Here is a 15,145-nt window from a genome sequence, read left to right as displayed (position 1 = left end):
GTAAATTTAGGAAGCTGAGATAATCGAGTAATATCATGTTAACCTATATATCGTGTACTTCACATTATACAAAAAATGGTACCTTATATAAATTATTAAATATATATTTCTTGACGAAGCACGGAATGTTTCGTCACGTAGATATAATTTATTACGTCACGAATGCTATTGTTATTATTATGTATCGTATTTTAGATCAAATTTACTACCCGTTAACGAAAGTCTTGGGTAACAACGATACAGAATGTGAACGAGAACTTTGAAATTGTATTGCATTTAAAAAAAGAACACTTGAAAATCTGTGAACACTAAATATTTCTTTAAATACTAAATGAAAGTAAACAAATATGAGCTTAAACCGTAAGAAATTAACATTCCTGCATAAATATACGTTGATGGTCGCAGGGAAGAAAATCCGTTTATAAATAATTACTCCAAAAGACCATAAATCAGTGATAACATCCCGAGCGAAGCGCAACAGATGATGTCTAGCCCCGCGGAGACTCGAAAATCACAGGGTTTCGATGCATGTGAGGAAACGAGAACATAATTAACTCAAACACGCACATATTTTTGCTTATATGCATCTACAGGAAGTGAGTTCAGATACCTAGAGTCATTCCTAAGGTTCAAAGACATGACTTCTTTCAATAGAAGCTCTGGCAAAGTTCAGAACAATCTGGAAAGATAAGAAGTATCGCACAATACTCAAAGATCAGACTAATGAGGTCCGAGATTACCTCAGTTAATTAATCTTGAAAACAGAACGAGAGCCTTGTGGTACTCTAGATAGGTTCTAAACATCAAAAAATAAATATCAGAGTGCATAAGGGTATCACACAAGGAACTGTGTCCCACTGAAAACTCACAACAGCGAGGCCATGTAAACTTAAATCCATGGAGACATCCAGTGGTCGAACAGTATGGCAAAAACAGTCTTATGAGTAACAGTAAGTGCATGGAGGTAAAGGGACATGCCGGCAAGGTAAGCGACGTGCATGAATGGCCAAGCATGACATCAGCAAGCAACGGAGAAGAGAGCAGTGGAGGTGGGTAGGTGGCTGTCTGTGCCTAAGTGAGATTTTTAATCATAGGCCATGCGCTAGTGATGGTTATCTGTCAGCTGTACGGAATATTTAGCTGCACGCCATCGCTTTGAGCAATTACAGTTGTTACTTCATTTATATCATATTAGCATCAGATCTTACACACACACACACACACATATATATATATATATATTACTTTATATATATAAAAATATATGTGTATATATGTATATATAGATATAGATATAGATAGTCAGACATATATATATAGATATAGATATGTATATATATATATATACTTTATATATACACATATATATGTATATATATATATAATATATATAGATAGATAGAGATAGATATAAATATAAATATAAATATATATATATATATATATATATATATATATATATACTTTATATATACACATATATACATATATATGTATATATATATATACATATATATACATATTTACATATATATATATATGTGTATATATAAAGTAATATATATATATATATATATATCTTTATATATACACATATATATATATATATATATATATATATATATATATATATATATATATATGTATATAAATTATAAATATGTATATATGTATACAAAATATATGTATAAATATATGTATATATATACATATATATGTATATGTAAAATATATATAACATATATATGTATATATGTGTATATATGTATATATATATATAATATATACATATATATAATATGTATATATGTATATATATATAATATATATATATTAATATTATACATATATATATACATATATATGTATATATGTGTATATATGTATATATATATACATATATATGTATATGTGTATATATATATATATATATATATATTAATATATATGTGTATATATGGATATATATATAACATATATATGTATATATGTGTATATATGTATATATATAATACATATATATGTATATATACATATATATGTGTACATATATATGTATATATATTGTTACGTAGCTTTTGTTCTTTAGCAATGACATCGGTTGTTCCAGAACAGGGTGCATAACGGAACCCAATCTAAGTAAAATAAATTGATGTCAAGTATGATCGAAAGAGTAATTATCCTTTTGTTCCTTTTAAATTACGATTATATTTCCTTCAATATTCATTTGTATATAGATGTCCTTATTTTCAACTTTGTTGCAATCACTGACGTTATAACTCACTGCTTGTTACCATATTCTTACGATCTATTCATATTCTTATTCATTATTATTTCTTATTTTAGTTTATTTAAGACAATATAAATTGTTTATCAGTAGTATAGCATGTAATATAAATTAGTAATTAAGGTAGGAGTTTTAAAGTCACTTTTCAATTGATTTATATAAATTATATTTACACCATCACCGGTTGAACAAAAATTCACATAATTCTTGAGCACATTCATTCAGACACTTCAATGATAATAATAACAACATAGAATAATATATATACATACATATAAGACAATAATCAGGGCAACTTACAATAATAGGTATAAAATATCGTAACCACAACCCGGCTCCGCCGACCACCGACCAGCCATCGTCACCTCCTTCCACTACCTTGTCCAAGGTCGTTCTCCCTCCTTCAACCGAAGCTACCCCCTACAACCCCTTAAAGAGTCGAATAGACCGAAACCCAAATCTTTAGTGTCGTCGAACAAGTTCCGAGTCCTGTCAGTCCGTCGCTGTCTCGAGGATAACATTATGAAGTCATCTATGGAGATCATGCAGGGGCTGTCATGCACAGGTCGATGGTCGAGTGGGCGTTCAGGGTCAGCCATGTAATACCTCCCTCCTTAAAAAAAAAAAGGTTTACTTTTTTCACAGTTAACATCTCATATAGTGCATGATATAGGGGATATCAGTCATGACCTTTCCTATTATTATTCCATAGAATTAATCATTATACACAACAGTACATTACCATTGCTTGAATTACAGAAACCTTCTCAGGGAGATAGAGAGAAGATTAGTTTATACAAAACAAATATAGATAATTGGAAACCGAATATAAAGCATGTTAAATAAAACTTTGTTACAACCATTATTCTTAGCTTATCCTCGGGACAAAGCATCAGCCAATACATTTTCTTTTCCCCTTATATGGTTAACATTAAGGTTATATTTTTGAAGCTCTAAACTCCACCTTAGAATTCTCTGGTTCTTGCAACTCATTTTAGATATGAATGTTAAAGGATTATGATCCGTATAAATCTTTACAGCTTCCTTAGTAGGATATAAATATACTTCAAAGTGCCTCAAAGCTAAAATTGGAGCAAGTGTCTCTTTCTCTATGGTAGAGTAATTTCTTTGATGCTTATTGAATTTCTTAGAAAAATAACCAACTGGATGACCAATGCCAGCTGTATCAGCCTGACATAACACTGAGGATAGGTGAGGATATCAACATGGCTTTAATCGTCTTGAATGCATTTTCACACGAATTTGACCAAGTAAACTTAACCGCTTTCTTTAATAAGTCAGTTAATGGAGCAACAATATCAGAAAAATTCATCACAAACCTTCTATAATAGCCAGCCATGCCGAGAAACCTCATCACCTCTCTCTTCGATTTGGGTACTGGATATTTGTCAATGGCATCAATCTTGCTATTCAAAGGCTTGACTTGTCTTTGGCCAACAGTATATCCTAGGTAAGTGACGCGTGCATGAGCGAAATCACTCTTGGCAAGGTTTACCGTTAGGTTAGCTGCAGCGAGCCTTTCAAACAGTGCCTGCAGCCTCTCCAGATGCTCCATCCAGGTTTCACTAAAAATTACTATATCATCCAGATAAGCTTTACATCCATCTAATCCTGAAATTAGACCATTAATTAAACGCTGGAAGGTTGCGGGAGCTGTTTTTAAACCAAACGGCATTACACAGTATTGAAAAAGTCCCTCTGGTGTCACAAATGAGATATTTCTTTCGCTCTTTCAGTCAAGGGTATCTGCCAGGACCCCGTTAACATGACCACCATGGTTACATACATAGCCTTGCCAACCTGGTCAATACAGTCATCAATACGAGGTATAGGATATGAATCATCCCTAGTTAGGGTATTCACCTTCCTGAAGTCTGTACAGAATCGAATTCCTCCATCAGCCTTAGGTACTAAAATACATGGAGAACTCCAGGCACTCACACTTGGCTCAATGATTCCATTTTCCAACATGTATCGGATCTCATCTCTCAACTGGCTACATTTTGTGGGATTAACTCTGTATGGATGTTGTTTTACCGGGTCTTTACCGCTAACATCTATATCATGATACATTAGACTAGTGCGACCCGGAACATCAGAAAATAGAGATGAAAATTCCAAAAGTAATTCAGTTAATTGCTGCTGTTTATATAAATCAAGATGTCCAAGCTTACTTTCTAAATTATTAAGAATATCTGAATTAACCAATTTAGAGTGAGGTACATTGAAAAGAGGATCATGGTCATTCTCGTGATCATTACTGATTACGTTCTTCACTTCATTAAGCATGATTACATTACCATCTTTACATTTTCTTATAGGTGGCTCATTTCGTTCCACATACTTCTTTATCTGATTAACATGGCAAAGTCGTGACTGTTTACGTTTACCAGGAGTCTGAATAACATAATTAAGGTCACTTAGCTTTTTCTCCACCATACAAGGTCCAAAATAGCGAGCCTTCAGTGATTGCCCAGGGACGGGTAGAAAGACGAGTACCTTTTCTCCTGGTGAAAATGATCGTGACTGAGCATCTCTGTCGTACCACATCTTCATCCGTCTCTGTGCCTCACCGAGATTCGCTCTTGCCAGCTCACAAACTCTGTTAAGTTTAAATCGAAAATCCATTACATGCTTCAGTACATCAGATTTATCTTCATTATTCAGCCATCTTTCTTTTAACATCTTGAGTGGACCTCTTACCTCATGCCCAAACACAAGCTCAAATGGGCTAAACCCCAGTGTATCCTGTACACACTCCCTAATGGCAAACAACAAGAGTGGAACCATTTCATCCCACTGTTCCTCCGTCTCATGGCAGTAAATCCGTACCATATTTTTTAATGTCTGGTGGAACCTCTCCAGTGCGCCCTGCGACTCTGGGTGATAAGCGCTTGTGACACACGATGCTGTATGCCCATCCGTCGCATGGCTGACTGGAACACTTTAGAAAGGAAGTTACTGCCCTGATCGGACTGAATCACCCTAGGTAACCCATATGTACAAAAGAATTTCATTAGTTCCTTGACAATTCTATTGCCACTAATATTACGTAAAGGAATCGCCTCAGGATACCGAGTGTTGGAACACATGATAGTGAGGAGGTAATTATTCCCAGACTTTGTTTTGGGAAGTGGACCAACGCAGTCTATAATTACGTGACTGAAAGGTTCAGAGATCGCAGGAATCGGATACAAGGGTGCAACAGGAATTTTCTGATTAGGCTTTCCCACGACCTGACACTTATGACACGATTTACAATACTTTACTACATCTTTGCGTAGTCCCGGCCAATAAAAATGGCTCATTATTTTTCTACACGTTTTATTAATACCCATGTGACCTGACAACGGTGAATCATGTGCAAGGCTGAGGATCTGTGATCTATAGGGGACTGGAACAACGACCTGGTGTATTACCTGCCACTCGTCTCCTGCACCCACGTGGCGAGGCCTCCATTTTCTCATCAAGATGCCATCCTTCTTATAGTAACCCGTAGGTACTCCTGACACCTCAGCTTCTGACCAAGCTAATTCAGCAATTTTACACAGTTCTGCGTCACATTTTTGCTGATCTACAAGCCTCCCTTTGTCAACAGAGAAACCACTTAGCTTGTTCTCTATAACACCAGTCTTGTGGCTAAACAATGAGGCTATCTCATCACCACTCACATCAATTCCATCACCACATACCTTCTCATTATTAGACGCACACTCACTCACGCGTACTTTCTTGTGAGTATCATGGGCAGGTTTATGTTCAACACGCCCATGAATCTTCATGGCCCTCGTGACCGCACAGGCAGGGAACACGTCCATCACATCCTCTGCCACCTTTTTACCGCTGTTTAGGTCTGGAGTTCTAAGAATTGCAACATTAGTTTTATCTCCTGCCAAGTCATTTGCCAATATAAATGATACACCCTCTATGGGTAATTTAGGCACCACTCCCACAGTTACGTCTTTATCCAAGAAATCCGTTTTGAGATGAACCTTATACAGCGGAGCAGTCAGATGCCCGCACTCAATACCAGCTATGACGACATTAGCGTCAGGAGTCTTCCCCGCTAGTGGCAATACACCTTCTAAGAGCAGTGACTGTATCGCTGCTGTATCTCTCAATATTACAATAGGCTTCTCACCACTTTCATCATCCGTCAGGGATACACTTCCTTCTGAACAAAATGGCTTAAATTCATCCCTTACATTTCTCATTCTATCTGTATCATGAAGCAAATTGACTTCTAATGGACGTTTTACATCCTTAATTCTAGTACTGGCAAGAGCTATTGGAACGTCCTTTGACTTTTTATCTTTTAAGAACCAGCAGTTTTTAATACTATGACCAGCAATTTGCAATTAAAACATCTAACTGATTTATTTCTATCGTAGTGGGTTATGACTATGTCTAGGGATGTCTTTCTTATCACCTTTAAATTCTTTCTTACCTGTCGGTGGACTGGGTTGTGGTTTTACAAAAGTCCTAGAATTCTCAACACTTTTGTGGATCAAAGCATAATCCTCTGCCATTCTGGCAGCATCATCTAGCACTTTTACCCTGTTTTCATTTAAATATACCTTAATTCGGTCAGGTAAACACCTCTTAAATTCTTCTATCAGAAATAATTGATACAATTCATCATAATTCATTATTCACCTTATCACTCTCACACCAACGATTCAGCAAAAGCCTCTTTCTCTCTCGCAAAATCTAGAAAACTTTGATTCTCTCTTCCGCAGATTACGGAACTTTAACCGATAGGCTTCCGGTACCATTTCATATCTTTCACACAGCCATCTTCACTTTGTCATAGTCACGGCAATCTGACACAGACATTGACATGTAAATTTCTTGAGCTTTACCAACTAGAACAGATTGAAGCAGCACCGTCCATTGTTCTTTAGGCCAATCAGAACTAATTGCTATTTTCTCAAAATATCGAAAATCCCCTTTCTCTCTCCCCCTCTCTCCCCCTCCTCTCTCTCCCCTCCTCTCTCTCTCTTTCTCTCTTTCCTCTCTCTTTCCCTCTCTCTCTCCCTTCCCTCCTCTCTCTTCTCTCCTCTCCCCTCTCTCCACTCTCCCCTCACTCTCCCTCTCTCTCTCTCCTCCCTCCCCCCTTCCCTCCCTCCCTCCCCCCTTTCCCCCCCCTTTCTTTTCCGTCCTCCCCCCCCTTTCTCTCCTCCCTCTCTCTCCCCCTCCCCCCCTTTCTCCCCTCTCCTCTCTCTCCCTTTCCCCTCTCCCCCTCTCTCTCCCCTCCCTCCCTTTCCTCTCTTTCTCTCGTTCTCTCTCCCCCCCTTCTTCTCTCTATTCTCTCTCTCTCTCCTCCCGACCTTATCCCACCCCATTTCTAGCTCTCCCTCCCTCTCTCACCCCCTCCTCTCTCTCTCTTATCTCGCGCTCGCTCTATCTCTTCTCGCTCTCTCTTCTCTCATATTCTCCCTCTCTCCCCTCCTCCTGTCTCTCTCACTCTCTCTCTCCCTCCCTCCCTCTCTCTATCTCTCTTCTTCTCCCCTATCGCTCTTCTCCCTCTCTCAACCTTCTCCCTCTCTCTCTCTCCCTCTTATATCTCTCCCATCTCTCTCTATCTCGCCTCTCTCTCTCTCCCTCTCTCTCTCTCTCGACCTCTCTCTCTCTCTCTCTCTCTCTCTCTCCCTCTCTCCCTCTATCTCTCTCTCTCTCTATCTCTTCTCTCTCTCTCTATCTCTCTATCTCTCTCTCTCTCTCTCTCCCTCTCTCTATCCCTCCTTCCCTCTCTCTCTATCTCTCTCTCTCTCTACCTCTGCTCCCTCCTCTCATCTATCCCTCTCTACCTCTATCCCTCCCGACCCTACCTCACATCTATCCTCCATCCACCTCCCTCCCCCTCTCTCCCTCTCTTCCACCTCCTCCCTCTCTCTCTCTCCCTCTCTCCCCTCCTCCTCTCTCTCCCCCTCCCTCCCTCCCCCATTCACTCACATCCCTCTCTCTCTCCCTCCCTCCCTCTTTCTCTCTCTCTCTCTCTCTCCCTCCCTCCCTCCTTCTCTCTCTCTTTCCCTCCTTCTCTCTCCCTCTCTCTTTCCCTCCTTCTCTCTCCCTCTCTCTTTCCCTCCTTCTCTCTCCCTCCCTCCCTCCCTCCTTCTCTCTCTCTCCCTCCCATCTCATTCCTCTCTCTCTCCTCCCTCCCTCATTCTCTCTCTCTCTCCCTCCTTTCTCTTTGCCCCTTCTCCTTTTCCTAATGGTCTCCTTCTTTTCCATCCTTTCCTTTCCCTAATATCCCTCTTCTAATTTTGATATTCATCATCTTCCTATCCTTACTTTTCCTTTGCTTATAACTTCTTGTACTTTTTCCCTGTTAAGCCTGCCCTCTTGTAACACATTGCGTCCTTCCCCAGCATGTGAAACGGTTTACTTGAGGCGTCAAGGAGAAACACGCCCAGCCAAGATGAGTCGGCCGATGAATCCAAAAACTACGCCATCACAAGACAAGAAAGTGGACGTTTCTCATTGTTCTCTCGGGCATGCAGGAGGACGAGATGAACCGCTATTCTGACATCGTGGTGGAGAGCTAGGCGGTTCGTGAGCCAGGAGGCAGAACCATGACCCGAGTGGGCACCCACGTGGGTCACGGCCAACCCCTCCCGCTCGGAGAGAAGCATCTGGCAGCAATCGCGTCTGGGAAGTGGATGCTCACTTCGTATTACATTCTTGGAGGAGTATCTAGCTAGGATACTTTGTCGAGCGTGACGTGTGTTCATTGGTTTATGGAAGTAGAGGGAATGGTTGTTTATTATTTATTTTTTTATTATTTTTGTGTTTCCATTCTATTTTTATCATATTTTTTTGCTATGAGTTGGAGAATGATGAATTATTAATATTTATACAGATTATTTACCTCTTATCCATATTTCTGTTTTTTGTCTTTCTCTCTTAATGTTCACACCTCTTTTGTACCCCTTTTTCTCAATTCTCATACAGGAGGAACCGCAAATGAATGGGGAAACCCAGGAAGCCACCTACCTGCCCAAGCTCCAACCTGGAAGCCTGGAGGTCTAAGTGGCCACCGCAGCCCACAGATGGCTCTCGCGACTCCAGGCCAATGTAACTGAGAGCGGCCGTACGGGCTTTTTGCCAGATCGAGAGCCCTCATCCACTCGAGCAAGGAGAGGAAGGCGGCTTTTACCCAGTCGTGGGTCTCATTCCAGGCGGGGGGGGGAGGGGAGGTCGTTGTTGCAAGTAGGTTGTTGAAGAGCTTTTTTTTCTTCTTTTTCTTCTGCTGTGAAGTTAGATGTTATATTGTCAGGTTGTTTAGGTTTAGTTATACCAACTTTATTTGGTTTTTTCCTATACTACAAAACTTTCATTTGATCTGCCATAGCAAACCACAGTTGATTTCCCTTTGGCATGCCCCAGTTGACTCGCTCTATAGTCATCCTCATGTGCATCCGCTACCGCAGACCTCGGTTAAATCCACTTAGCAATCTCTGTTAAATCCCTTATAGCCACCGTGTAATTCACCACCCTCTTAAGATTCCCTTTAGCAATGAAAAAAAAGTATATAATCCTCTCCTTTGCCCGGCCCCTTACAAAAGACGGTGGCCAATGTCACCCCATTTCTTCGTAGGAAGCCAACAAGAACCCGGCATGTACGGATTTGCAAGTTCGCGGCTGACAAGGTGCCATGCCTGGCCCCCGTTCTTCCTCAACGAGTTATCTGGTCTAGGACCCGGTTCCCGATGAAATGGAGCAATGATTACAGAATACAGGAGATTGTGGCAGTACTGGGTGAGAGAGAGAGAGACGAACAGAGGAAGATACATATTTAGAAACAAAAATGAATTAAGGTGGAATAGGTGCTTAGGGCGAGTGTGTGTGGCTTGTCTTGTCAATGGAGGATGTTGTTTGTTGTGTCCTTGGAGAATAAAGAAAATTAATTTTGTTTAGGATGGATTGCTTGACTGTGATGCAATACTGAGCTGTGGTTTGTATTAGTGTGCTAAAATTTTTTTCTTTTTTATACTTTTTAAGTTGTCACAGTTGTTTCTAGGTATGATTACATTAAGGGATAATTAAGCGCCCTGTTAATTTAGTGGTAATATCTCTATTATTTACTAAACTGTCTTTTTTATTATTTTACTTTGTCTATAGTTACACACACACTCAAATGAGTTTCAATACTTTTCTATTGATATTTTCCAGTGATCTTATTCTTTTTTATATGGCCACGGTTTGTTTATTAGCTTTATTGTAGTTAATGTTATCTTTCTTCTGTTCTATACCACCCTATAATTTTTGTTATAACTGTACTTTCTACTCTATTCTCTTTGCCTTATAAATTCCACCATTTTCCTTCTCTTATACTTTTCTTTATTTTCTTCCCCATTTTGGAGAGTTAATTTAGCAGTTTTTTTGTTTTGGCTTTTAAACATTTTGTTTGTGTTTTTTCGGTGTGTAATATTGCAAAGGTTATTTGTAGTTGTAACTCTATCACTTTAACTTTAAGTGAGACACTAAAAACTGACCTTCTGGATACCCATTTACATGTATTTTTCTTAATTGTATTTCAGTAGAGCAGTCAGAGTTTCATTAGAAGGACAAGGAAACGGTTAATGGGGTTGGGTGCTTTAGGGTAATGGGCTCCTCGAGTTAAGGGAAACCCCCAGGGTCTCTGGTTTGCCGCAGGACTTTACCGCTCGTCTTGTAAAACCTGTCGGTAAAAAACTTCTCGTTAGCTCAAGTGAAAAACTGTTCCATCTCTTCTGGAGAAGTGGTTCGTTTCTTACGGGTCGTGTGCGAGCAGGGTTCGCTTTCTATTCTATCTCTTACCTCTCCTCTGACGTGTAAGAGAGTGGGAGATCTAATCTTTTCTTGAATTCATGCATCGAATTATAGGTGAAAAGTATAATTTCACTCGCATTACAAGAGTGGTGTTTTTAGAAGCCAATCAAAAAAGGGGCCAGTGATTCATGTACAATATATCTCAATTCATCATCATGAGTTTTTTGTGTATGATTTTTTTTTTTTTTGATGAGATCCATTATCATATTCCTTCTCTCATCCTTCCTTTATTCTATTCTTCATCAGAGTCATGATATTTATGATTATGCCTTTATTGAAACACTGTTGCTTTTTTTTCATAGAGTGGAGTTGGGAATATCCAGTGAATGCTGATAGGATACCAAGGCAATTGTATTTTGAGACTTTTTTATATATAAAATGTTCCTCCGTGATGCAGGATAAGGATGAAAATATATATTGATAAATGCATATTTCTTTCATTTTTTCCCCCCCATGGTTTTAGTTTATTTTTTGGATTTTGCAAGGAGAGAAAATGGAAATAGTAAAATTACCGACAAATAGGACTAGAAAAGTTTTAAAAAGATATCTCTTTAATTATTGAGCATTTTCCAGATGATGTATGACTTAAGAATATATAGATGATTCCTAAAAAAACAAAAAACATTACTCACTTAATTACTGAAAACACTTTAAAACTCATAGTTTCAAATCCTAAAAAACTCAACTAGTGCTATTGTGTATTTAGGTTTGTATTATCATTTTCAAACTCAGAATGTGAAACTAAAGGGGATCAAAATGAGATATATGACTTTCATCAAACTTCCACATTTTTTAATTTTATGGTCAATTAACTAAATATAAAGGAAAGATAAATAAGATTCACAAACAAGAAAATATTTGCAATGTGTTCCCCTATCCCCCAAAAGGTCTTTTTTACCCCCAGCATGTAAGTGACAGATGCCATTATTAAGATAACAAATGGACAGTTTTGGGGATAATGTGTATGTGTTTTGCTTATATCCTCCATCTCTAACTTTACATTTCTTTCTTCCCATATTGTGTGTTTTCACCGACGTTCTAGTGCAGGATACATTTGAGCCCAATTCATGCAATCGTATATTTGTCTTTTCATTACGTCATAGATGATTCTGTCTTTGTCAAAATCGGCCCATCGTGCTTTAACTTACAGCTTTGAGGTTTTTTTGTTGGTGGTTTGTTTTGTGATGAGTTTTTAGCTTAGTCAAGTCCTACTTGTAAAGAGGAGTCTTACAAATGAGAGATATTCCATGGTCAACATCCACACTTTACTTATTAGATTCTGACCTTGCTGAGGGGGATCTGCATGCAACCATACTTAGAGACTCCCAGCGTGATGTTATCCACACGAAGTGCATGACATGGCCCCGTCACATTCCTTTTTGCGCGGATACACGTTTTATTCTGGTATTATTTGCAGCTTTTTACCACCCAGCTTTTATCGATGTTGTTCAGCAGAGTCGGACGAGCACTGCGAAGTCGCCATGAAATGACTCGTAAACCCTCGAGTTGATTAATAGGGATTCGTGCCAACTTAAGATTGCGTAGTGCTAGCCTAGGTCATGAACCCTCTTGCAAAACCCGGTGTTGCAAAACTATTATTTTATACGCAGCCCAGGCACACTCTGTTTTTGCTCTCAGACTAAGGATTACACTCATGGTGCATTCATCTACATTGTTCATGGGTTTTCAAGATGATTCATTGATGACTGCAAGACGGGTACCGGGCCAAGTATATCCAAATGGGGATGGGTGGCTTTTTTGCTTTAGGCAGTTTCTTAAAAATATACACAATCTCGTTATTCTCATTGGGGGATATTAAATCGATCTTCGTGGAGACCTGACTTGTGGCTATATTCAATTTGAATTATGTGTTTCGTATGCTTTTTGGCAGCCATAGTTTGGAGTTTGGAAATCGGACGTTGTCATTCAAGTTTAGCTTCGCGTTTATCGTTTTTAGATAAAATGGAGTTTGTTTACTTTAAATATAGATAAGGGATTTGTTGCTACTGAAATGTGGTTGTCGAGCAGCAGTAGTACCCTAGGAGTCCAAATTGATATTGTGAATGAAATGCTAAACTCCCCAGATTTCTAAATGCACATATTTCGTATATTTAGTAAGCTGAGATATTGAGTAATATAGTTTTTAACCTATATATCGTTGTACTTCAAAGTATACACCACAAAATGTACCTTATGTAAATTATATATATATATATTATATATATATCTTATATATATATATATAGTATATATATTTATTAAATATCATATATATATATAAATTATATCTACGTGATGAAAAACATTCTTATTGGCTTCGTCCATATATTATATATTTATATTATATATATTTATATATATATATTATATATATATATATATATATATATATTATTATATATATATATATATATGGACGAAGCAATAAGAATGTTTCATCACCGTGATATAATTTATTACGTCACGAGATGCTATTTGTTATTATTATGTATCGTATCTTAGATCCAAATTTTACTACCCGTTAACGAAAGACCTTGGGTAACAACGATACAGAACGTGAACGAGAAACTTTGAAATTGTATTGCATTTAAAAAAGGGGAAAAACTTGAAAATCTAATGTGAACACTAAATATTTTCCTTTAAATACTAAATTGAAAAGTAAACAAATATGAGGCTTAAACCCTAAGAAATTAAACATTCCTGCATAAATATACGTTGATGGTCGCAGGGAAGAAAATCCGTTTATAAATAATTTACTCCAAAAGACCATAAATCAGTGATAAACATCCCGAAGGCGAAGCGCAAACAGATGATGTCTAGGCCCGTGGAGACTCGAAAAAATCACAGGTGGTTTCGATGCATGTGAGGAAACGAGGAACACAATTAACTCAAAAACACGCACATATTTTTAGCTTATATGCATATTACAGGAAGTGGAGTTCAGATACCTAGAGTCATTCCTGAGGTTCAAAGACATAACTTCTTTCAATAGAAGCTCTGGCAAAGTTCAGAACAATCTGGAAAGATAAGAAGTATCGCACAATACTCAAGACCAGACTAATGAGTTCCGAGATTACCTCAGTTAATTAATCTTGGGAAAAACAGAACGAGAGCCTTGTGGTGCCCTAGCATAGGTTTCTAAACATCAAAAAATAAATATCAGAGGTGCATAAGGGTATCACACAAGGAACTGTGTCCCACTGAAAACAACTCACAACAGCGAGGCACATGTTAACTTAAAATCCCTATGGAGTAAACAGTAAGTGCATGGAGGGTTAAAGGGACATGCCGGCAAGGTATAGCGAACGTGCATGAATGCAAGCATGGACATCAGGCAAGCCAACGGAGAAGAGAGCAGTGGAGGTGGGTAGGTGGCTGTCTGTGCTAAGAGGATTTTGTAATCATAGGGCCATGCGCTAGTGATGGTTGGTTCGGTCAGCTGTACGGAATGTTAGCTGCCTCCCTCGCTTTGAGCAATTACAGTTGTTAATTCGTTTATATTCATATTAGCATCAGATCTTACCACCACAACACAACATAATAATATATATATATTACTATTAATAGATATAAATATATTTGTATATATGTATATATAGATATAGATATAAGATATGTATATATATAGATATAGATATGAATATATATATATACTTTCTATATATACAAATATATATGTATTATATATATAATATATATTATATAGATAGTTAGTATATAAAATATATATATATATATATATATTTATATCTATCTATTTATATATAAATTTATATATACACATATATACAATATATATGTATAAATATATCTACATATATATAAATATATACATAATAAATATATATGTGTTTATATAAGTAATAATATATATTTATATTATATTCTCTTTATATATAACATATATATTATATATATATCTATATCTTATGTAAATATGGTATATTATGTATATAAATATACATGCTATATATTGTATATATGTGTATATATGTATATCTATATACATATATATATGTATAT

The sequence above is a fragment of the Penaeus japonicus genome, unplaced genomic scaffold (genome assembly GCF_977035675.1).
Source record: "Penaeus japonicus unplaced genomic scaffold, GWHDUDI00000001_assembly GWHDUDI00000036, whole genome shotgun sequence".
NCBI lineage: Eukaryota > Metazoa > Arthropoda > Malacostraca > Decapoda > Penaeidae > Penaeus > Penaeus japonicus.
The sequence above is the reverse complement of the archived record's forward strand: the minus strand, read 5'-3'. Positions refer to the sequence as shown.